At 49.3% G+C, this 24,736-nt stretch overlaps 1 long non-coding RNA gene across 1 annotated transcript; it reads right to left on the bottom strand.

The window, feature by feature from the left end:
- Positions 1-19,447: 19,447 nt before the first annotated feature.
- Positions 19,448-23,527, bottom strand: LOC142921026 (uncharacterized). Its single transcript, XR_012939183.1, has 3 exons — positions 23,111-23,527; positions 20,294-20,433; positions 19,448-20,189 (listed from the first exon to the last, which is right to left on the bottom strand). It is a non-coding gene; the product is annotated as an uncharacterized LOC142921026 (long non-coding RNA).
- Positions 23,528-24,736: the final 1,209 nt, after the last annotated feature.

The following is a 24,736-nucleotide window of genomic DNA, read 5'->3' as shown; positions in this document are numbered from 1 at the left end:
CGGACTCGACGGACGTTGGTGAACGAGTAGATGCGTTGTTGTAGCTGAGATGACCGTCTGGTAGACGGCGTTAGAAGCACGCCCGCAGCGGCGCGCTGGTGCTCCGTCGTCGGCGGTTGTAGATTGCAGGCTCACGATTCGCTCGTGGTGGCGCTGGCCGCTAACAGCGGCAGCGGGTCGCCAATCGGCGACACTCGCCAATTCGGCGAGTTGTAGCGACGTCTCCGGCGTCGGTGATGGCTGCTCTTCTGCTGAGATGAGTTGAGCGGGTCTTCTGCTGAGATGAGTAGAGATGAGTCTTCTTCTGTTGAGCTGAGTTGAGATGAGTCTTCTTCTGTTGAGCTGCCCCCGAGGGCTGATGAGTTGGCCCCGAGGGCTGATGAGCTGGTTTCAATGCTGAAACGGCTCCTTTTTATGCCAAAAATCTCTCCCCTTCTCGGCTCCCCCTCACGAGGTGGAGCTATCTTTGATCTGATCGTATGTCGGTGGGGGGGTTCGTGTGTCGGTGGTGGGGGGGGTTCGTGTGTCAGTGTGTATGTTTGTGTGTGTGTCATTTATGACACGGTCCTGTTCGGGTCTTTCCTCAAGCCATAAACATCAAGACAACAGACACCTCGATTCATCTTGGTGGCGTCTGGTTGTCGGATCCCTCCACCCAGAGAGAGGGGCGGGTTCCCCCCCCCCCCCTTTTCCGTTTGCGTTCCGACGCACAAAGAAATGGTTAAGATTTTTTTTAAGTTTAACATTTCACATCACAGTTGGTATCTTATCATACACAGTTATGATCCTGCTTGTGATTCATAGTATTTGATTTATTTCCAAGTGAAGATGCTCTTCCGAGCGTATGCATTTTATCACGTGCTGCAGGGAAAGACAAAGGTGGCCGGGATCTTCCCATCTCTCTATACTTTGCAAATATCATTTCGACTCCATGTTCGCCACGACTCGTGTTTGTAACTACGTCCTCCCGACACCTCTCGGTTTACCGAGGTTCGAATTGTTATGATGGAATTATTAAAAAGAAAAATAATTATCATCCTGAGTTTAAGAGGTCCATTTCTTGATTGTTGGAATCCATATCCCTTGGTTCTGTAAGGTTCTATAATGGAATGTCGTGTAAGGTTAACACGTTGTTATTATTAATATTATTTTGCAATTTCCTTTAAAACTTTCTTTGCCTGGTTGCCGTGTGTGGGGTGGGTGTGTCTCCTCATCAAACCCGGCTGGCTTTTCCAGATGGCCCCTTGTGATAAGGTGTAATTCCTGCTTCTCCGCGCTGTGAGAGAGACAAATGTGGTCGGGGTTGCTTGGAATATTGTTTAAACTCTTTCGCAAGTTTGCTCGTTGTCTCATTCCTTCTCGATAACCTTTGATGTGACTCGGTATTCTTGCTCCAATCTTTGTTTTAACAGTAAAAGTATTAAAGGTGAAAATCATTTGATAGCGAATTAATCATTGGATAATAATTCACTGATGTGTCTGGTGGCCTGTTCTTAATTGGAGTGAGCGTTAGGCTCGCTACTTTTATCTTATTCTTGTTGTTGCCTTTTAATTTTTTTGTTGTTGTTTTACTGGAAAATAAGGAAAAGAATATGTATACGATTTACCCTGTTGGCGTCTGGTGTCTGCTCTCTTGGTGTTCTGACCTCGGAGGGACCTTTCCTAAGGGGCCCATCAAACTCTTGTTCATCTGGAGATTTTCGCCGATAGCTGTTACATCCTCGCCTCGAGAGTTTTATTATTTCTTTATTTCTTAATGGTCTGTTTATGACCGACATCTGGTTTTTCGTGTTTCTGGCTTACGGGTTTGATTCATTATTAAAAATATATATATTGTTTGTCAGGAAAGAAAGGAAAAAGAAATCTAGGTGTATGCATCCGTAAATATTCTTATGGATATTAATTGTGGAAAAAGGGCCGTATACAACAGCTCGCACCCCTATGGACGGTCCTGTGTGTAAATTTTACTCGCCTTTGCCACACACAATAAGGACACTAAAATAAAACGCATAACAGAACTGTGAATTACATGGCATGTGAGCCCAGTACCTCTCCAAAGTGCTTGTGGGTTGAACCGCGTGTTGTTCGGCAGGAATTCAGTGTTTTTGAAGGGAGAATGAGGTGAGACAGTGAGACAGCCCCAGGTGATTATGTGTGGTAGAGAGGTGAGTGTGACAGTGAGACAGACCCAGGAGAGTGTGGGTAGAGGTGAGTGTGACAGTGAGACAGACCCAGGTGAGTGAGTGTGGGTAGAGGTGAGTGTGACAGTGAGACAGACCCAGGTGAGTCGGTGTCGGTAGAGGTGAGTGTGACAGTGAGACAGACCCAGGTGAGCCCGGTCGTCATTGATTGCAAAAAATAAACCATCACATGGCTGTCTTGTGGTTCTGTACTACTTTGGATAAATTCCATCGATTAGAAGAACATTGTTACGACCAACATTACTCCTACTTTATGAACAGGAGGGAGGGTCCTGCTCTTTACTATGTGGACCAGAGGGCACTTGAATTGTACTCAGAAGTAGCTCTGTGATATCAGCTTCATTGGGCCATTCTCTAACACAAGGCTTGCAATTGTCTGCTAGAGACACGAATTAATAATTGTTTCCATGGGAGGATGGCGAAATCCCAACCCAAGTTAAAATTTGTGAAAAATTAGAAAATGCGGGCTTTTGAATAAAATACGTTCCATTTGTGTTACCACTGCAGTGGCATTTCGGCATGAAGCATGGGGATAGGGTAGACGTGAAGTTTAACGTCATTGTGTAACTCGTCCTGTTTAACGACAAAGTAAATACTCAGAGTGAGCGTACATCCACTGTCGTTACAATCCACGTGTAGTGATACACTCAGCGACACTAGGAGTAGGAGGCAATCTTTATTATAGCCTGCACAGGGTACAAGGGGTAACTACACTTTCAGTCAAGACAGCTAACAGACTGCCTGACTGACAACGCCGAGAAGGTGAAGATGGCGACGAAGACTCCAGCAGCCCGACAGGATTCCACTCCAAGCAACAGCGATGAACCTTCGCTAGGGGTCCCCTTTTATCCTCCCAGCGTGGCCTCGCTCCGCTCACGGCCACGCCCCCCTACTAAAAACTACTCGCAGGTTCCTGGGCTTACCTCACATGCCCCCTCTATCACCTTTCCCCTACATCCCTCTGTCTGCCTATCACGTGACCTGCAGCGAGACTGGGCTGCTGCAACTGCAGATCCCCTTCTCTGTCAGCAACCCGCGCCATGCTACATAGTGACCCATTCCATGTCACTACACATGAACAGGACAGCTGACATGTTATCATGTAAAGCAACCATAAACACATGAAAATACCTAGGTTTACAATTTTTGAGAAAACCACTATAGACACACTATACATAGACGTCAAATGTTGGGAACAGGAGACAATCAGTTGTTTTAATTGTCATATTTGAATTCAGCACGTCAAAATCCATAACAAACAGCACATTTCATCTCTGAAATAAATGACGTCTAAAAAACAAGTGGACCAGTGTGATCATCAACACCCATCATCAGCATCAATACCCATCATCACAAACACCCATCACCAGTCTTCATCACCACCACCACCACCCAGCCATCATTACCACCACACATCATCATCACAGCCCACCAAAATCGCCACCCATCATAATACTCACCACCCATAATCACCACCACCCATTATCATTACCACCACCCATCACCATCATCACACACCATCACCCATCATCACCACCACTACCCAACCATCATAACCAAAATCCATTACTTGTGTAGTGGGTTCACGGAACACGGAGACGGTGGAGTAGAGGCAGCACTGTTTTATTCAACTTAACGGGTTTCACAGGAAGGGGTAACGGCCCCTTCACCCGTATACACTCGGGGATATCCCCTAGGCTATCTAGCCTAATTCCTATATTCCCAGTTCCTCCAGCTACAGGCGCTAGAGGAGGCTATCTGATCTGGCCCTGGTCAAGCAAGGTCACGGCACACCACCAACCAGACCGGACCCTAAAAGGGCTCTGGCTCTGAGGCTCTGGGGCCGCACCACTGGCTTTCCCTGCCAGCCCTCAAAAGGACAGCGATCAGGGAAGTCCCAGGGTCTATCTAGTCGGTCTTCCTTCTTCACTGGTTCTTCATTCTTGGCCCCAACACACTGCCCCGAGCTCTCTGGTTCCCCGCCCTTAATACCCATACACCACTGAGGGCGGGGCTATAGAGGACGTGGTTGTAGCCACCAATGTGTGGCTGTGTGTTACCTTCCCACACTGTGTGTTTCCTTCCCACAACACCCCTACATCTGCAAGTGCTGCCTGGGTTGATTCAATGTGCCGTGGCTCGGGTATGCGGTTTTCCAGATGTGTGTGTGGTGGTACAAGGACAAATATATAATGAGAGTCGTTTTGGGAAATGGTTCTTCTTCAGACCACATACAAATGTTGGAGAGACAAGATATTCAGGTGTTTTATTCTTAGCTCTTTCGGTAAAGTCACGTTGAAGGGAAACAATAAAATGATCAAATATATAAAACAGTAAAATTTCTCACGACGTTTCAACCATAATACAAACGGTCGTCATCAGGTATGTCGGTTCGCATTAAATTATATATTTTCAAACGGTGTATTTATTTATATATATAAAAGAAAAACGTCAGCGCCACGCCCAGCGATTTGGCAGTTTATTTAGAAGGACTAGTCCATCTATGTTCTGAAAAGAGGAGGGGGGAGACGAAAAATTAATGTATGCTGTCTGAAAGCCACCGTAAGCGTGAACAATCAATTAAGACCTGAAATGGTTTATCAAATATTTCCAATGATTGCTAAGCCAGAATCCATCTTCTCGGTTGAAATTGTCTCTGTGCTTGTATATGTGGATAGCCTCATGAACGAATCTCTCATGGTAGCCAGATGGCTTACAAAGAACCTCTGTCTTGGAAAAGTCAATGTCATGTGAGCCTACTGAATTATAACAATGATCTGCCACGGCCGAGGTGTTGGTCCTACCGTGTTTAAGGTCTGCTTTGTGTTCACGAATGCGGTCCGAGACATGGCGTTTGGTTTCTCCAATGTAACTACTACCACAGAGGCAACTTAGTTTGTAGACACCAGGGTACTGTATGTCCGGAATCACATCTTTTACAGACGGAACCAGATCACGGATTTTATGTAATGTGTTGAAACGGACCTGGATCTTGTGTTTATTCAAGATTTTGGAGATCTTTTTTGTGATCCCCACAATGTAGGGTAAAGTGATGGTTTTGAAAGGCTCCTCAAGAGGGTCCTTCTTCATGGTTTGAGTGATAGCTTTGCGGATTGTATAGTCGGAGTAACTATTAGCATTAAGAGCTTGGTGTACGTGCTTGAGTTCACTGCCTATGTGTTCCTGGTCGGATATGCATTGGGCTCTATGATACAGAGTCTTGATGAGAGAATTCTTCTGTGATGGATGGTGGTGGGAATCCGGTTTCAGATAAGCATCCGTATGGGTAGCTTTCCTGTAGACAGAGTGGCTCATTGAACCATCAGGTCTCTTTTTTATCAGGACATCCAAAAAAGGTAGTTTTTTCGACTTCCATGGTAAATCTGATGGCTGGGTGTATGGAATTGATGTGGTCGAAGAATTGGTCTAGAGCAGGTCGGCCATGTGGCCAGATGACAAAAGTGTCATCCACGTACCTCTTCCATAAAGTTGGGCACAGAGTGGCAGTCTGGATGGCGTCAGTCTCACATTTCTCCATGAAAATCTTAGCTATAACCGGAGATAGGGGGGAGCCCATTGGGGTGCCCTCAGTTTGTTTGTAGAAAGTTCCATTCCAAGTGAAGTATGTATTGGTTAAACTGTGTCTCACCAGGGGGGATACCTCAGTGTTTAGTCCTTGATGAACCAAGTCTTCAATGATTGTGATGGTGTCAGGTACAGGAACCTTGGTGAATAAGGAAACTACATCAAAACTGACAAGCAGGTCGTCTGGGGACAGGGAAATACCTTTGATTGTCGATACCAGGTGAGTAGAATTTTGTACCGCAGAGGTGGTTTTTCCAGTGAAAGGATGCAGGATTTCAGACAAAAAACGAGCCAGTTTGTAGGTGGGGGAGTTGATAGTAGAGACAATGGAACGAAGGGGTGTATCTACTTTATGTATTTTTGGTAAGCCGTATAATCTTGGTGAGCCACTCTGTCTACAGGAAAGCTACCCATACGGATGCCATATCTGAAACCGGATTCCCACCACCATCCATCACAGAAGAATTCTCTCATCAAGACTCTGTACCATAGAGCCCAATGCATATCCGACCAGGAACACATAGGTAGTGAACTCAAGCACGTACACCAAGCTCTTAAGGCTAATGGTTACTCCGACTATACAATCTGCAAAGCTATCACTCAAACCATGAAGAAGGACCCTCTTGAGGAGCCTTTCAAAACCATCACTTTACCCTACATTGCTGGGATCACAAAAAAGATCTCCAAAATCTTGAATAAACGCAAGATCCAGGTCCGTTTCAACACATTACATAAAATCCGTGATCTGGTTCCGTCTCTTAAAGATGTGATTCTGGACATACAGTACCCTGGTGTCTACAAACTAAGTTGCCTTTGTGGTAGTAGTTACATTGGAGAAACCAAACGCCATGTCTCGGACCGCATTCGTGAACACAAAGCAGACCTTAAACACGGTAGGACCAACACCTCGGCCGTGGCAGATCATTGTTATAATTCAGTAGGCTCACATGACATTGACTTTTCCAAGACAGAGGTTCTTTGTAAGCCATCTGGCTACCATGAGCGATTCGTTCATGAGGCTATCCACATTTACAAGCACAGAGACAATTTCAACCGAGAAGATGGATTCTGGCTTAGCAACCATTGGAAAGATTTGATAAACCATTTCAGGTCTTAATTGATTGTTCACGCTTACGGTGACTTTCAGACAGCATACATAAATTTTTCGTCTCCCCCTCCTCTTTTCAGAACATAGATGGACTAGTCCTTCTAAATAAACTGCCAAATTGCTGCGCGTGGCGCTGACGTTTTTTTTATTTTTATAAATAAATACACCGTTAAAAATAAATAAATTAATGCAAACCGATACACCTGATGACGACCGTTTGTGTTATGGTCGAAACGTCGTGATAATTTTTATTGTTTTATAGATTTTTTATTATTTTATTGTTTCCCTTCAACGTGACTTTACCAAAAGAGCTAAGCATATGGATTACTGCAGTCACGAAAGCTTTAAATCAAAAGATATTCAGGTGATTTGCCTCCTTAACAACACTGCCATTCTACTCTACTGCCCCAATGATCCAGTGTGATCATCAACACCCATCATCAGGATCAATACCCATCTTCATCGCCAACCATCATGATCACCATCATCACCACCCATCATCAAAATCACTCATCACCAGCCTTCACCACCACCACCCATCACCAGTCATCATCACCACCACCCATCATCATTATGATCACCACCAATCAACATCATCACACATCATCACTCATCATCACCACCACCACCACCCAGCCATCATAACCACCATACATCATCACAACCCACCACAATCACCACCCATCATAATACTTACCACCACCCGTCACCATCATCACACACCATTACGCATCATCACCACCAATACCCAACCATCATAACCAACACCCATTACTAATCATCATCACCACTACCGCCCATCATAATCACCACCACCCATCATAATCACCACCACCCATCATCATCACAATCCCTCATAATCACCACCCATTACCATCATCACACACCATCACCCATCATCAACACCACCACCCACCAATCACCACCACCACCACCCACCACCACTACCCACCAACCACCCACCAACCACCACTAACAACAACCACCCACCAACCACCACCAACCAACCACCACCAACCACAAACACCACCCACCAAGCCCCACCACCCACCAACCACCATCACCTACCAACCACCACCACCCACCAACCACCACTACCCACCAACCACCACCAACAACCACTACCCACCAACCACCACCAACCACCACCACCAACCACTAACACCACCCACCAACCCCCACGACCCACCAACCACCACCATCCACAACCACCACCTACCAACCACCACCACCCACCAACCACCACTACTCACCAACCACCCACCAACCACCACCACCAGCAACCACCACCCACCAACCACCACCAGCCAACCACAGCCACTAACCACCAACACCACGCAGCAACCAACACCACTACCAACCACAAGCACCCACCAACCACCACCCACCAACCACTACCACCCCCCATCAACCAACAACCACCGCCCATCAACCACCACCGCCAACCAACCACAACCACCACCCACCACCACTATCTACCAACCACCACCATAACCAACCACCCCCACTACAACCAAAACCCGCCAACCAATCACCACCACCCACCAATCTCCACCACCCACCCAAAAGCCACCACCCAACAACCAACACCACCACCCACCATCCACCACCACCAACCAACCACCACCACTCATCACCACCCACCAACCAACAACAACACAAATCACCACCACCCACAAACCTCGACAACCACCCACAACCCACAAGCACCCACCAACCACCACCACTAACCACCAAGCACCACCACTAACCACCAACCACCACCCACTAACCCCCACCACCACCCACCCACCAAACATCCACCATCACCACCAACCACCACAACCCACCATCCACCACCGCCACCCACCAACTATCACCACCACCACCACCACCACTAACCAACCACCACCAATTACCACCCACTACCCACTAACCCCCACCACCAACCACAACCACCCAACAACCACCACAACCGACCAACCACCACCATCGCCCACCAACCACCACAACCACTACCACCCACCAACCACCACCACCCACCAACTGCCACCAACCCGAAACCAACCACCACCCACCACCAACACCACCACCTACCAACAAACACAAACCAAACACCATCACCCACCAACCACAACCAACCACAACTACCCACCAAGGACAACCACCCACCACAACCAACCAACCACCCCCACTACAACCAAAACCCGCCAAACAATCACCACCACCCACCAATCTCCACCACCCACCCAAAAACCACCACCCCCACCACCACCAAACAACCAACACCACCACCCATCACCACCCACCAACCAACAACAACACAAATCACCACCACCCACAAACCTCGACCACCACCCACAAACCACAAGCACCCACCAACCACCATCACTAACCACCAACCACCACCCACTAACCCCCACCAACACCCACCAACCCCCACCACCACCCACCAACCAAAAGCACCCACCAACCACCATCCACCATGCACCAACCACCACCACCCACCACCACCCACCACCACCCACTAACCAACACCAACCACAACCAATCAACCACCCACCAACGAACACCACCACCACCCACAAACCACCACCACCCACCAACCATCATCCACCAACGACCACCACCACAACCAACCACCACTCATCAACCACCACCAACCACCACACAACCACCCACAAACCACCACCCACTAACCACCACCACCACCCACAAACCACCACCACCAACCATTACCACCCAATAACCACGAACCACCACCCACCAACCCCCACCACCACCCACCAACCACCACCACCCAACAACCACCACCAACCACAACCACCACCAACCACAACCACCACCAACCACCCACCAACCAACAACAACACAAATCACCACCACCCACAAACCTCGATTGGAGGGCATGGGCCAGATCAGCTCAATAACAACGGTAGGAGGCTGTTAGATTTTTGTGCAGCCCATGGGCTTGTAATTACCAACACGCTGTTCCGGCATTGGCGCATCCACACAACATCATGGATGCATGCCGGGTCCAAGCAAGAACATCTGCTGGACTACATAGTGACGGACCAGCGGATGCAAGCCCATGTCCTTGACACCAGGACCTACCGTGGAGCTGATCTGCCCTCTGAATCATCGACTAGTCATCTGTAAGATGCGCCTGCCATTCTTCCACTCCGGTGGTGGGTGTACACCCAGGACACCATTCCAACCTAAAGTGGCCTGGTGTCAGTTATCTGATGAAAGTTGCAAGCGAGAATTTCATTATCGCTTGCGGCTGGGATTGGCATCGTCCCCGACTCCTCCTGATGTCGAGGGTAAATGGGCGAGGTTTAGGACTGTGACTCATGCAGCTGCAATGGCTGCTTTGGGTACGCGGTCCAGACCTCCCCAGAGACCCTGGCTGACAGAGGAGGTGTTCAGGATGGTTGAGAAAAAGCGACAGGCCCACTGTCATCGGCTACAGAATCCCACGTCAGAGAATGAGGAGGCTTACCGCAGCCTTCGCTCGGAGGTTCGGAGAGCCGTGAGGCGCTGCAAGGATGGGTGGTGGTCGCGGGTTGCTGAGGAGATGGAGTCTGCCTCAGTGGCCCGTGATCACAAATCTCTATTTAACTCCATCAAAAAAGTAACCTGAAGCGCCACACCTATTATCATCATTAGGGGAAAAAACGGTGATCCAATCTCCGACCCCCAGGAACAGGTTTGCAGGTTTGCTGAGCATTTCTGTGAGGTCCTGGGGGAGGGAAAATCGCTCAGCCAGGAAAACATCGTGGCACAAAGTGAGGATGACCCTGCTGAGGCTGCGGTGCCTCAAATATTGGAAGAAGTCACCCCCTGTGAGTGGCTGGCTGCGTTGCCTTCTGTTGAGGAAGTACTGAAGGCAATCTGGAGGCTGAGACCAGGAAAGGCAGCGGGCAGAGATTATCTCCCAAGCGAAATGCTGAGGGAGAGTGGCGTTTGTGTACAGACTGCCCTATATGACATCATAACAACGGTCTGGACCACTGGACGGGTTCCGCAGGATTGGAAGGATGCCCTGGTGGTCCCCCTTTTTAAGAAGGGGGACCACACAGACTGTAACAACTACAGGGGCATCTCACTCCTCAGTGTGCCGGGAAAGGTCCTGGCAAGGATTATTCAGCATCGCCTTGCCAGGCACGCTGAGGAGAGGCTTGCGGAGCCCCAATACGGTTTCAGAAAAGGGCGGTCCTGCACAGATGCCATATTTTCTGTCCGTCTGCTACAGCAGAGGTGTAGGGAATTCCAACAAGACCTACATCTCTGCTTTATTGACCTGGTCAAGGCCTATGATACCATCAGTAGGCCTGGGCTTTGGGTTGTTCTTCGTGCTTTTGGAGTACCTGACCCTCTGCTCACGATCATTAAGGACCTTCATGATGGTGAGCGGGCCCGGGTAAAACTACGTGGCCGGGAGTCAGAGCCATTCCCTGTACACCTTGGGGTGTGACAGGGATGTCCTCTGGCTCCCACATTGTTTAACATCTATTTTGACCATGTAGTTCGTGAAGCCTTCAATAGCTGTACCGGGGGAATCTCCATATGGTACAGATATAATGGGAGGCTGATCGATGCCCGGGTGCGGTCAAGGGATGGCTCCCTATTGCTCAACCACGTTATGTATGCTGATGATTTGGTAATAGCTGCTCATTCAGAGGAGGAGTTGGAGACGCTGCTGCTGAGACTGGAGCATGCCACTAAGAGGTGGAGCCTTACCATCAGCCCCACCAAAACTAAGCACCTGCCTGGGTATTTTGTACCAACGGACACTCCACCCCCACAACTCCCAATCGGTGATGGGGCAGTTGTGGAGAGAGTGGAGAGTTTCCCATACCTGGGCAGTGTGCTTATGACCGGCTCCAGGTTAACAGCAGAGGTCTCACTCCGAATCAGTCGAGCGGCAATCTTTTCATCGGTTGCGTAACGCTGTGTGGAAGCTACCTGGTCTGTCGCTCCGCACTAAGCTTCAGGTCTTCTCAGCCACGGTCATTCCCTCCCTTCTCTACGCTTGCGAAACGTGGACCCCCCTAATGGAACATCTTCGCCGGTTAGAAACATTTAGGCTGGCCTGCCTACGATCCATCCTGGGTTTAACCAGACTGGATTGTGTGAGGAGCTCACAAATCCTTGAAAGATCTGGGCAAGGTACCATCGGTGAGCTCCTCCGGCGGGCAAGGCTGCGTTGGCTGGGTCATGTAGCCCGCATGCCCAGCCACCGCGTGCCGAAACAGCTTTTTTTCGACCGGATTGAGGGGGCTAAGCGGGCGCGGCACAGGCTAGAGAAGAGATGGAGTGATGTGGTACAGGAGGACGTGGAGCTGAGTGGACTTGCCGATGACCGGTACCAGCGGTGTCAAGATCGGCCTCTGTGGAGGAGGCTCGTGAAGGACGCTACTGGGCAGTTGGAGGTAGTCGCCCTCCAACAACGGAGGGCGGAGGAGCGACGCTCACAACGAGCGGAGCGCCGGGTGGCTAAAGCACAGTAGGTTGGCACAGTAGGGGGCACAGGTGGTGCATCAGCCAGTCATCTCAGTCAGTCGACCCGTGGCACCTGGGTCTACCCCGTGACCTCCTGCCAGCGGGCGTTCAACACTTCACGTGGCCTCAGGGTGCACATAGCCTGGCACAAGCGTCGTGGTGACGTCACCGCCACTTAGTGGCGAATAGCGGTTGTTGTTGTTGTGTGGAAGCGTAACGCATTGTAGTGTAGCGGTTAGCGCTACGCTGCGCTACGAACCTGGCGACCCGAGTTCGATTCCCGCTCACGGCCCCCACCGGTGACGATTATTTCAACCGGTCCTGGGCCTCCCCTAGGTCGACTCAGCCTCAAACGATTAACTGTTGTGGTGTGAACATCGGGAGACAAAGGCGGCCGGGTGTGGTGAATCCAAGTCCCGGGCGAAGCCGGGTAGTTAAAGGTCGTGCTGTTATATTCATAATCAGATGTTTTTTATTTCGACTCGAGGAAAATCGGTGAAATCGGAAGCCAACGATAGGCCCCAGTTGTGGGCCCTTCTTAACCTGGTAACAAAATATTATTCTTCGTCAGTGATGTCCTCACCTAAGCGTGTGAGACGAGACGCACAAGACTCTAGTCTCCCTTTGCTGTACATCACTCACAGAGCACCACAGCGCCCACCCCCCCCCCACCCCCCCGGGATCCACAACAGCGTTCGCCCCGCAAGACTCTGGCACCTTCTCCCTGCCTCAGCTGGACCATCAACAACGGCAACATTTGTGTCAACAACAGCAGCAACAGCTAACTTGGCGCCTTTATGATTACGTCTTCAGCACGGCAGCAGCAGCACGGAACAACTTCAGGGTATGACTCAGTCGCAACTCGCGTTTAAAATCGTCACGCAAGACGGCTCTCCGCGAGACGTCGCGGGCACACGGCGCGTTACTTTTCTCCCCCAATAAAACTCAGACAACGTGAATGCGTGGAAACGAAAAACGATGTCGGAACGCAACGGGGCATCGCAAATCGTGAAGCTTTTTGCGAGAGCGGGAAAGAAAAGCTTCCTTCTAGACGTCGCCGCCGCAGCGCCACGACTGCACCAGCGTGAGCAGAAGCGCCGTGGGCCAAGCGGCACCGGGACAGCAAGACGCCTTGCTGGTGGCGGACGCCCGCCCCGCTGACGTCGTCGCCGCTGATGTCGTCACCGCTGATGTCACCGCCGCTGACGTCGTCGCTGATGATGTCGTCGCTGCAAAGGGGCAAGCGGAGAAACGAGACGTCAGTCGCCATCGCTACGATGAGAGCGATGTACGAGTACCGGGGGGACTCTTACCCCCTCCGGCTCCTCCTCCATCTCCACCACCAACAACACCAACACCACCACCACCAACACCACCAACACCACCACCAACACCACCACCAACACCACCAACACCACCACCAACATCACCATCAACACCACCAAGACCACCAACATCACCAACATCACCAACATCACCACCAACACCACCAACACCACCAACACCACTAACACCACCACCACCAACACCACCAACACCAACACCACCAACACCACCAACACCACCACCAACACCACCAACACAACCAACACCACTAACACCACCAACACCACCAACACCACCACCACCACCAACACCACCAACACCACCACCGCCACCACCTCCTAAGGGATGGAAGATTTGTTGGAGGTTGTTGGTAGTTGAGACTGAAACCTCTTCCTCACTTGTTCACTCAGCCACTCACCCACCCACCCAATCACTCATTCAGAGAGACGATCCATCACTTTACGTTTAAAACTATTTGGTAAATTAAAACGCCGACTGTCACATCATCGACGTCGGGTGCCCGATTGTAACTCCTCTGCGGTGAACGGTGTACCACCATCACCACCCCCCGCATGTCAACAACGCTCTTTGCCAAAACAGCAAACCCCTGCCCAGAGTTGCGATGCTGAGATTCTTTTTATTGTCAAATTGTTCTTTTATCTCCGTTTGACCGCAACTTTGTTGACTGCCCTCGATGTGTGCACCTCCGTGAGTCTATGGGAGCCTTTAACATTGAAGTCTATGGGAGCCTTTAACATTGAAGTATATGGGAGCCTTTTACATTGAAGTCTATGGGAGCCTTTAACATTGAAGTCTATGGGAGCCATCTTCTTTGGTTCTTTCGGTAAAGTCACGTAGAATGAGAATAAAATACTAAATAGAAAAAATAAAATAACACAATAATATTCTCACGACGTTTCGGCCACAACACAAGCGGCCTTCATCAGGTGAAGGGGACGAGACTGGAGGACAGCGCTGGAGTGACTTTACCGAAAGAACCAAAGAAGATGAATCCTTGCAGTCACGAAAGCTTTAAATCGAAATCTATGGGAGCCTTTAACATTGAAGTCTATGGGAGCCTTTAACATTGAAGTCTATGGGAGCCTTTAACATTGAAGTCTATGGGAGCCTTTGACATTGAAGTCTATGGGAGCCTGTAACATTTAAGTCTATGGGAGCCTGTAACATTGAAGTATATGGGAGCCTTTAACATTGAAGACTAGGAGCCTTTAACATTGAAGTCTATGGGAGCCTTTAACATTGAAGTCTATGGGAGCCTTTAACATTGAAGTATATGGGAGCCTTTTACATTGAAGTCTATGGGAGCCTTTTACATTGAAGTCTATGGGAGCCTTTAAAATTGAAGTCTATGGGAGACTTTAACATTGAAGTCTATGGGAGACTTTAACATTGAAGTCTATGGGAGCCTTTAACATTGAAGTCTATGGGAGCCTTTAACATTGAAGTCTATGGGAACCATCTTCTTTGGTTCTTTCGGTAAAGTCACGTAGAATGAGAATAAAACAATAAATAGAAAAAATAAAATAACACAATAATATTCTCACGACGTTTCGGCCACAACACAATCGGCCTTCATCAGGTGAAGGGGACGAGACTGGAGGACAGCGCTGGAGTGACTTTACCGAAAGAACCAAAGAAGATGAATCCTTGCAGTCACGAAAGCTTTAAATCGAAATCTATGGGAGCCTTTAACATTGAAGTCTATGGGAGCCTTTAACATTGAAGTCTATGGGAGCCTTTAACATTGAAGTCTATGGGAGCCTTTGACATTGAAGTCTATGGGAGCCTGTAACATTTAAGTCTATGGGAGCCTGTAGCATTGAAGTCTATGGGAGCCTTTAACATTGAAGACTGGGAGCCTTTAACATTGAAGTCTATGGGAGCCTTTAACATTGAAGTCTATGGGAGCCTTTAACATTGAAGTCTGTGGGAGCCTTTAACATTGAAGTCTATGGGAGCCTTTAACATTGACGTCTATGGGAGCCTGTAACATTGAAGTCTATGGGAGCCTGTAACATTGAAGTCTATGGGAGCCTTTAACATTGAAGTCTATGGGAGCCTTTAACATTGAAGCCTATGGGAGCCTTTAACATTGAATCCAAGCATAAATGGAGCAAGCACTTGGGAACCCGAGCAGCCAATGGAGATTCACGGGGTGGCCGAAACCCAGGTTTTTTTAAACCCAGGACTTTCCGCGCCGCCGACCTCATTGGGCTGACCACGGCCATTTGCATCGTCAGGGTGGTCAGACGATCCAAGCCGCCGCCCTCCCGCGTACCTATAGAGGTAGCTAACAGCTCGTCGTCGTCATCCTCGCCCTCGTCAGCACCGCCGTCACGGCCGCTACCGGCGTTGGGGGCCGATGGCGAGGACGTAGAGGCCTCCTTGCCATCGTCCTGGCCCTCCTCCTCGTCCTCCTCCTCCTCGTCCTCCTCCTCGTCCTCCTTGTCCTCGTCCTCCTCCTCGTCCTCCTCCTCGTCCTCCCCGTCCTCGTCCTCCTCCTCGTCCTCCTCCTCACCGCCCGGCGCCACTGTGGGGGTGGTTGTGGGGGTGATGGTGGTGGTAGTTAATGGTGGTGGTGGTGGTGGCGGCGGCGGGTGTAGCGGTCTACGCCGCGCTACGCCGCGCTACGAACCCGGCCGAACCCAAGTTCGATTCCCGCTCACGGCCACCAACACGCGGTGACGATTATCTGAACCGGTCTTGGGCCTCCCCTAGGTCGACTCGGCCTCAAACGAGCACCCGGCGCGGTGTGTGGCGAACATCGCCAGCACCGGGGAGACAAAGGCGGTCGGGCGTGGCGCTGGCCACCCACCCCCTCGTGCGCCGTGCCGGCCTTCACAGGTGCTACTTGCTAACAGCGCTTGCCCCCGCGGCCTGTTGAGGCTACACCAGACGTGGGCAAAGTACGGCCCCCGGGCAGTATACGGCCCGTTGGGCTTTTTATTCTGGCCCGCCGAACTTGTCCAAATATTATTATTATTAAATTAAATTTTACCTTTCTCCTGTAATTGCCCCCATTTCCCCATTAGATGGCGCTGTTTTCACGATGTTTGATCAGTCACGTTACGACATGTTTTTGTATTGTTCATGTTCGTGCAATTTGTTAAATTGCCTTGCAAATGAATGCTTTGCTACCTGTTAAAGGCCAAATCCTTTCACGTCATGATTTTTAACACGTCATTTATATTTAGTTCACACAAACACTCCATCCATCTGTTCCTGGCCCGGCCCCTCTGTCAAATTTTAGAATCCACTGTGGCCCGCGAGTAAAACATTTGCCCACCCCTGGGCTACACGGTGGGGGATCTTCGTCTTCGATGGCGGCGGTTGCGGTACGGCGGCGGTTAACGGCTCGGCGCCGGATCGGAGAGGGATTCCGGCTGACGGGTTTGTTGCCGGCGGCGACTTTGCTCACCTTCGACGGAGAGGTGCGCCCGCAGCTGGCCGGTGTTCAGGTTGTTGGTGGCGAAGCAGGTGTAAGTGTCCGAGTCCTCGCGCCGCAAGTCCACGATGTGAAGGGTGCCGTTCTCGAAGATCTGGAAGCGCTCGCCCTCAACATTCAAGCTCCGGTAGTTCCTGAACCTGGCGGTGCGCGGGAAAGCGTGGGGGGGGGGGCAGGCGGGGGGCGTGAACCGTTGAGGTTTGACGGCGATGCCGTCGGGGGATTTGAGATCCGGGGTCGGCGGCTTCGGGAGACGCGGAGGCGAACGTCCCGGGGGACGTTGGAGCGGCGAGGTTCACGCGGCCCTCCGCCGCGTTGAGTGCCCCTCTCTCGCTCTCTCGCTCTGAGCCACGTCCGCGTGGCGGCCATCGACAGTCGCCGTACCCCGCCCCCGCGCGCGCGAAATTATAAATGTTAGCCTATGGGAGCCTTTAACATTGAAGCCTATGGGAGCCTTTAACATTGAAGTCTATGGGAGTCTTTAACATTGAAGTCTATGGGAGCCTTTAACACTGAAGTCTATGGCAGCCTTTAACATTGAAGTCTATGGGAGCCTTTAACATTGAAGTCTATGGGAGCCTTTAACATTGAAGTCTATGGGAGCCTTTAACATTTAAGTCTACGGGAGCCTTCAACATTGAAGTCTATGGGAGCCTGTAACATTTAAGTCTATGGGAGCCTTTAACATTGAAGACTAGGAGCCTTTAACATTGAAGTCTATGGGAGCCTTTAACATTGAAGTCTATGGGAGCCTTTAACATTGAAGTATATGGGAGCCTTTTACATTGAAGTCTATGGGAGCCTTTTACATTGAAGTCTATGGGAGCCTTTAAAATTGAAGTCTATGGGAGACTTTAACATTGAAGTCTATGGGAGACTTTAACATTGAAGTCTATGGGAGCCTTTAACATTGAAGTCTATGGGAGCCTTTAACATTGAAGTCTATGGGAACCATCTTCTTTGGTTCTTTCGGTAAAGTCACGTAGAATGAGAATAAAACAATAAATAGAAAAAATAAAATAACACAATAATATTCTCACGACGTTTCGGCCACAACACAATCGGCCTTCATCAGGTGAAGGGGACGAGACTGGAGGACAGCGCTGGAGTGACTTTACCGAAAGAACCAAAGAAGATGAATCCTTGCAGTCACGAAAGCTTTAAATCGAAATCTATGGGAGCCTTTAACATTGAAGTCTATGGGAGCCTTTAACATTGAAGTCTATGGGAGCCTTTAACATTGAAGTCTATGGGAGCCTTTGACATTGAAGTCTATGGGAGCCTGTAACATTTAAGTCTATGGGAGCCTGTAGCATTGAAGTCTATGGGAGCCTTTAACATTGAAGACTGGGAGCCTTTAACATTGAAGTCTATGGGAGCCTTTAACATTGAAGTCTATGGGAGCCTTTAACATTGAAGTCTGTGGGAGCATTTAACATTGAAGTCTATGGGAGCCTTTAACATTGACGTCTATGGGAGCCTGTAACATTGAAGTCTATGGGAGCCTGTAACATTGAAGTCTATGGGAGCCTTTAACATTGAAGTCTATGGGAGCCTTTAACATTGAAGCCTATGGGAGCCTTTAATATTGAAGTCTATGGGAGCCTTTAACATTGAAGTCTATGGGAGCCTTTAACATTGAAGTCTATGGGAGTGTTCTATGTTGAACTTCTTTCGCTCCGCACGTGGCCAGCCATGCAAACCCGCTGGCGGCATTCACAAAACAGACTCAGCTCCCGTGCCTCTGATTAGCACGGTTGGCCACGTAGGGTGCGAAAGAAGTTAAGGGCACGTACACATACAGAGAGACCCACGGACACCCAGGTCCACGGAGGCACAGATTAGCACGGTTGGCCACGTAGGGTGCGAAAGAAGTTCAGGGCACGTACAGCCCTCACGACAGGGAGCGTCGAGGCGCGATGACGGCGTGCCGAATGAACGAGGAGCCTCTTCGTCGTCAGGGCCGTCGTTTGCGACATGGCCGGGTAGCTTCTGAAAAACAGCTGCACGGCTCGGTGGGCATCAGGCAGTGAAATAAACAAAAAGAGTCTCCAGCGAGCGGAGAGCGAGAGGAGAGGCGGAGAGGGACGGACGCTCTGGCGCGGCGTTCGGTCTCACCACAGGATGGTGGCGGGCGGCCACGCCAACACCGAGCACTCCATGTACACCGCCTCTCCCTCTCTCGCCCTGTATATCCTGTCTGGCTCCGACAGCATCTGCGGGGCGCTGGCTGTGTGAGGCGGTCGTCGGGGGGCTGCCGCGTCCCCCCCTACGAGTCGTGGAGGGGGGGGGGTCGTAGAAGGCGATTCGCACAAAGTGGGTTTTTAAAAAATATTTAAAAAATCGATTTTCAGAACCCTCTCTCTCTCTCTCCCTCTCGCCTGCGAGGTTCTGCGGCTCGGAGTGGTTGTTTCTCGCGTTGGCCTCTCGTCACCGTGGCGGTCGTGTGGATTTCTCCCTCCGGGTCCTTCCGGGCGTCTCTCCCCCCGCGCCGCGCTCAGAATCGACTACTCACAGAGAGACCCACAGACTACTCACACAGAGACCCACACACTGCTCACAGAGAGACCTACACACTACTCACAGAGAGACCCATACACTACTAACAGAGAGACCCACACACTACTCACACAGAGACCCACAGACTACTCACAGAGAGACCCACACACTACTCACACAGAGACCCACAGACTACTCACAGAGAGACCCATACACTACTAACAGAGAGACCCACACACTACTCACACAGAGACCCACACACTACTCACACAGAGACCCACACACTACTCACACAGAGACCCACACACTACTCACACAGAGACCCATACACTACTCACACAGAGACCCACAGACTACTCACACAGAGAGACCCACACACTACTCACACAGAGACCCACACACTACTCACACAGAGACCCACACACTACTCACACAGATACCCACACACTACTCACACAGATACCCACAAGTGTTTCGAGTACTCGGCCCCGCTTGAACGTCGAAGCTCAGTGGGCATTGCCTAGTGAAGTCAAAAGAGTCGAGTTTAGTCGATGGCCTTTAGTGGGAGTAGCGTTGAGAGGGGGCATCGTCTCAAGTGGGGTAGCGGCGCTGTTTGCTACTCACGGTCAAGGGGCAGGGCGAAGGGGTTGTGACGGTCGCCCAGCACAACGACCAGCAAGGCCACTAAACGGGTGGTGGTGTGGAAAGTCTCCATTGGGGGGGGGGGGTGGCAGATGGTCGGCCTGGCGGCTTCCTTCACTTGGCTAGGAGGGGTGAAGGGGAGGGAGTAGGAGGAGCAGTGGGAATGATATTTATTTAGACTGCAAGAGGAGGAATCCAAAGCGCTACGAAGCTCTTTTTTTCACAGATGTCCAGTTGTGGCGCTGAGTCAGAACATGACAACAAACACAAAACAAAAACACGGCGTGAGTGCAGAGTTACAGGAAGAGTAAAACAAATCACTCAAAAAATATATATACTAATAAAACTAACCAATGTTTAATCTTGCCACGCGAAGCACACCACCGTGCTACATAGCTCTTTTTAAGAAGAGACATTGGCCCATAAACGGTGGGCTGATATCAAGTGGACATTCAGGGCAAAATACTCTAAACGTGTGGCGTTTCTGAATGTGCAGGAGAAAAAAACGGAGGACTCTGGGAGAGAAATCCACGCGGCTGCGGGGCGCGAGAAACGTCAACTCCAAAGTTAGAGCAGGGAGTGTCAGAGTCGGTATCAAACCCCACGACCTCCTGTACACCAGGTGACAACCATGCCGGGTTAAAGACCTCCTCCTTCACAACGGGACAATTGGATGCATGCCTAAGGCTCCCTCACTGATGGACACGTTCCTCCTGCGTTGAGCAAAATGTTTAGGTTCTCATCGTTTCGCAGAGGCTGCATTTTTTGCCACCGCAGAAAACGAACGTTGGGGGAAACGCCTCCTCGCATTGGACTCTTTGTTTTTTTTTTGCTAAAGTCACGTAGGTAAAAAAATCTATAAAATAAATAAGTGGAAAAAAACTCAATTAAAATCACGACGTTTCGGAGGCAGCAGCACAAGCTTCCGTCTTGAGGTGGAAACCGTCACGGCAAAATTGCTGAATCAGGTGAAGAGAACTCTAAGACACCCGAGATTGTATACAGGTTAAGGGGGGGGGAGATAAGAAGGGCCGTGGGGGGGGGCTAATGTTAAGCCGCCTTCTGTTATGCTGCAGGGGGTTGGGGACGGAGAGATGGCCGTGTGCAGGTTGAAGAGCGTTACACACGTGAACCAGAGGCAGGAGGCAGTAGTTAAGCTGACAAACTGGTTGCCTTGCAGAGTATACTGCTGTAAACTATAAGGCTGCTAAAGTTTAACTTGGGTTTAACTTGATTTTTTTTAACCTCCGCGGCTTTACCGAAAAAAATCCAAAGAGTATGAATCCTTGCACATCGCGAGAGCTTCAAATCTAGCGCCTCACATCGTGTTAGTTTGGCACCGATGTTCGTGCTGATGTTTTAAACTAGATCAATAAAACAACATTGATTACAGCCCCAGCTCAGGTTTTTTTTCCCATCAATGAAACAGCCCCTGGAGTGAGAGCACCTTCCAGGATAGAAACCAACACTGCCGCACGTCTGTCCAAGAGCTGTGTAAAAAAACAATTGAGTTGAAAAAAATGTCAAGCCGACAGGGAAAGGGGCTCCTGGCAACTGTGACCACCAGCCAGGTCGATGTATTGGTAATGAGAATGTGCAATTTTTTTAATCCTTGGAAACACGGAGAATGAATAAAACGAGATATTCTTAGCTCTTTCGGTAAAGTCACGTTGAAGGGAAACAATAAAATATATAAAATATATATAAAACAATAAAAATTCTCACGACGTTTCGACCATAACACAAACGGTTGTCATCAGGTTGAAACGTCGCGATAATTTTTATTGTTTTATATACATTTTATTATTTAATTGTTTCCCTTCAACGTGACTTTACCGAAAGAGCTAAGAATATGAATTACTGCAGTCACGAAAGCTTCACATCAAGATTCAAAACGAGATACTCGCAGAGTTTACGCTTCTGAATGTGCACTTGTTCAAGCGATTCACTCGGGTCTAAGAGGCAGATGCACGGTAAATTATTGGGCGGCACTTTGTAAGCTCCTAAGGTAGACAAAGCGAGCTTGAACACGACGCGCTCGAGTGAAGTCTTTGAGCGACGCATAGTTCATAGTTCATTTATTTGGTATAGCCCTGTGAGCCATTCGGCTCTTGAATCGGGTGCAACCGCAACAAACAAAAAACATGAACAAGAAAACATCTTAAAGTGATTATGTGACTGTGCAAACAGAAAATACAGGAAAAAAATATCAAAATATTCCTGAAATAGCACCGTACACCAACGCTGTGTGCAAAAATCCCAGTGGGATGCAAGTCAAATAACAACAACAACCACAAGACAACTAAGATTAAAGCCATCAGTCTAACTCCGTACTACAATAAACAAAAACATGGCCAAAACAAAAAAAACTTTTCGAAATCACCAAAATAAAAGCCATAAATCCAATGTAACAGTGATCATAGGGACTGTGACCGAATTTTTTACAATAAACTACATAAATTATAACACCAAAATCTAGAGCCATAATTTAGGCCACTGAATAGCAGTGGCAGCTAGGGTTGTACAACTCCTCTAGAGCACATTGACACGCGTGCATTGCAAATAATTCAAGTTTAAAACACGCAGCAAAGATTCGTTACAAAAGCCTAGCGGCAGCCTTCACGCATCCTTTGGAAGCTTGCTAACCCACAACATAACCTAGAGACCATCTTTCAGGTCTCTATGGAGACCATCGCATGACAGCGGCATCTGTAGCCGGCCAAAGTGCCGCCTCGGCCGGCTGGGCAATCTAGCCGAGACCGGTGACACTCCCGGAATAGGCCTCAACGCGGCACTCACCAGCGCAACGCTGCGTAGGTGTCGGGGGGGGGGGTCTTGAGCTATATCCTCCTTCGTGGTGAGGTTATAAACAAAACAATGTCCTCGTGTGGTCGTGGTGGAGGAGGAGATTCGACGTTCCGTGCCTCGAATCACGGGCAGGCGACTCGGCGGGGCTGTTATCACGTGAGGCCTTAGCAGGGCACTTTTATAAATCGTAGTGCGGATAGGCGAACACGCAGTGCGAGCGAGGCTCAGATTCTGTAGAATTGATAAACACTGCCCATAGACTCAACACTGCCCATAGACTCAGCACTGCCCATAGACTCAACACTGCCCATAGACTCAGCACTGCCCATAGACTCAGCACTGCCCATAGACTCAACACTGCCCATAGACTCAACACTGCCCATAGACTCAACACTGCACCACAGACTCAACACTACACCATAATAGACTCAGCACTGCCCATAGACTCAACACTGCCCGTAGACTCAACACTGCCCGTAGACTCAACACTGCCCATATACTCAACACTGCACCATAGACTCAACACTGCCCGTAGACTCAACACTGCCCATAGACTCAACACTGCCCATAGACTCAACACTGCCCATAGACTCAACACTGCACCATAGACTCAACACTACACCATAATAGACTCAGCACTGCCCATAGACTCAACACTGCCCGTAGACTCAACACTGCCCGTAGACTCAACACTGCCCATATACTCAACACTGCACCATAGACTCAACACTGCCCGTAGACTCAACACTGCCCATAGACTCAACACTGCCCATAGACTCAACACTGCCCATAGACTCAACACTGCCCCATAGACTCACCACTGTGATCTCTACATTGGGTCAAACTTAACATCTCTTAATGTTCGACTGCTTGTGCACCAGATCTTATTTATTCACGATGTACTTACGAAAAATTCCGCAGACTACCTACTGGATCTCCTCTCTGTTTCAAAGAACAAATTTGACCTCAGGTCTTCGCTCATTTACCAGCTTTACATTCCATATTGCCGTACAAAAACTGGAGGAAGGGCCTTTGCTATTCATGACCCCAGGGTCTGGAATGCTATTGCCAATAAACTGCAACTTGAATCACTACCTATGAGATCTTCACTCAAAACTGCTCTAGAGGAGTTGTACACCCCTAGCTGCCACTGCTATTCAGTGGCCTAAAATATGGCTCTAGATTTTGGTGTTATAATTTATTTATGTAGTTTATTGTAAAAAATTCGGTCACACTCCCTATGATCACTGTTACATTGCATTTATGGCTTTTATTTTGGTGATTTCGAAAAGTTTTTTTGGTTTTGGCCATGTTAATGTTTATTGTAGTACGGAGTTAGACTGATGGCCTTAATCTTAGTTGTATTGTGGTTGTTGTTGTTATTTGACTTGCATCCCACTGGGATTTTTGCACACAGAGTTGGTGTACGGTGCTATTTCAGGAATATTTTGATATTTTTTTCCTGTATTTTCTGTTTGCACAGTCAAATAATCACTTTAAGATGTTTTCTTGTTCATGTTTTTTGTTTGTTGCGGTTGCACCCGATTCAAGAGCCGAATGGCTCACAGGGCTATACCAAATAAATGAACTAATGAACTAAAATGAACTAATATCGAA

The sequence above is a fragment of the Petromyzon marinus genome, unplaced genomic scaffold, assembly GCF_048934315.1.
Source record: "Petromyzon marinus isolate PM22_M1 ecotype Great Lakes invasive population unplaced genomic scaffold, UKy_Petmar_22M1.pri1.0 PM_G_Scaffold_79, whole genome shotgun sequence".
NCBI classification, from domain to species: domain Eukaryota; kingdom Metazoa; phylum Chordata; class Hyperoartia; order Petromyzontiformes; family Petromyzontidae; genus Petromyzon; species Petromyzon marinus.
This window is presented reverse-complemented; position numbering and strand designations above follow the sequence as displayed.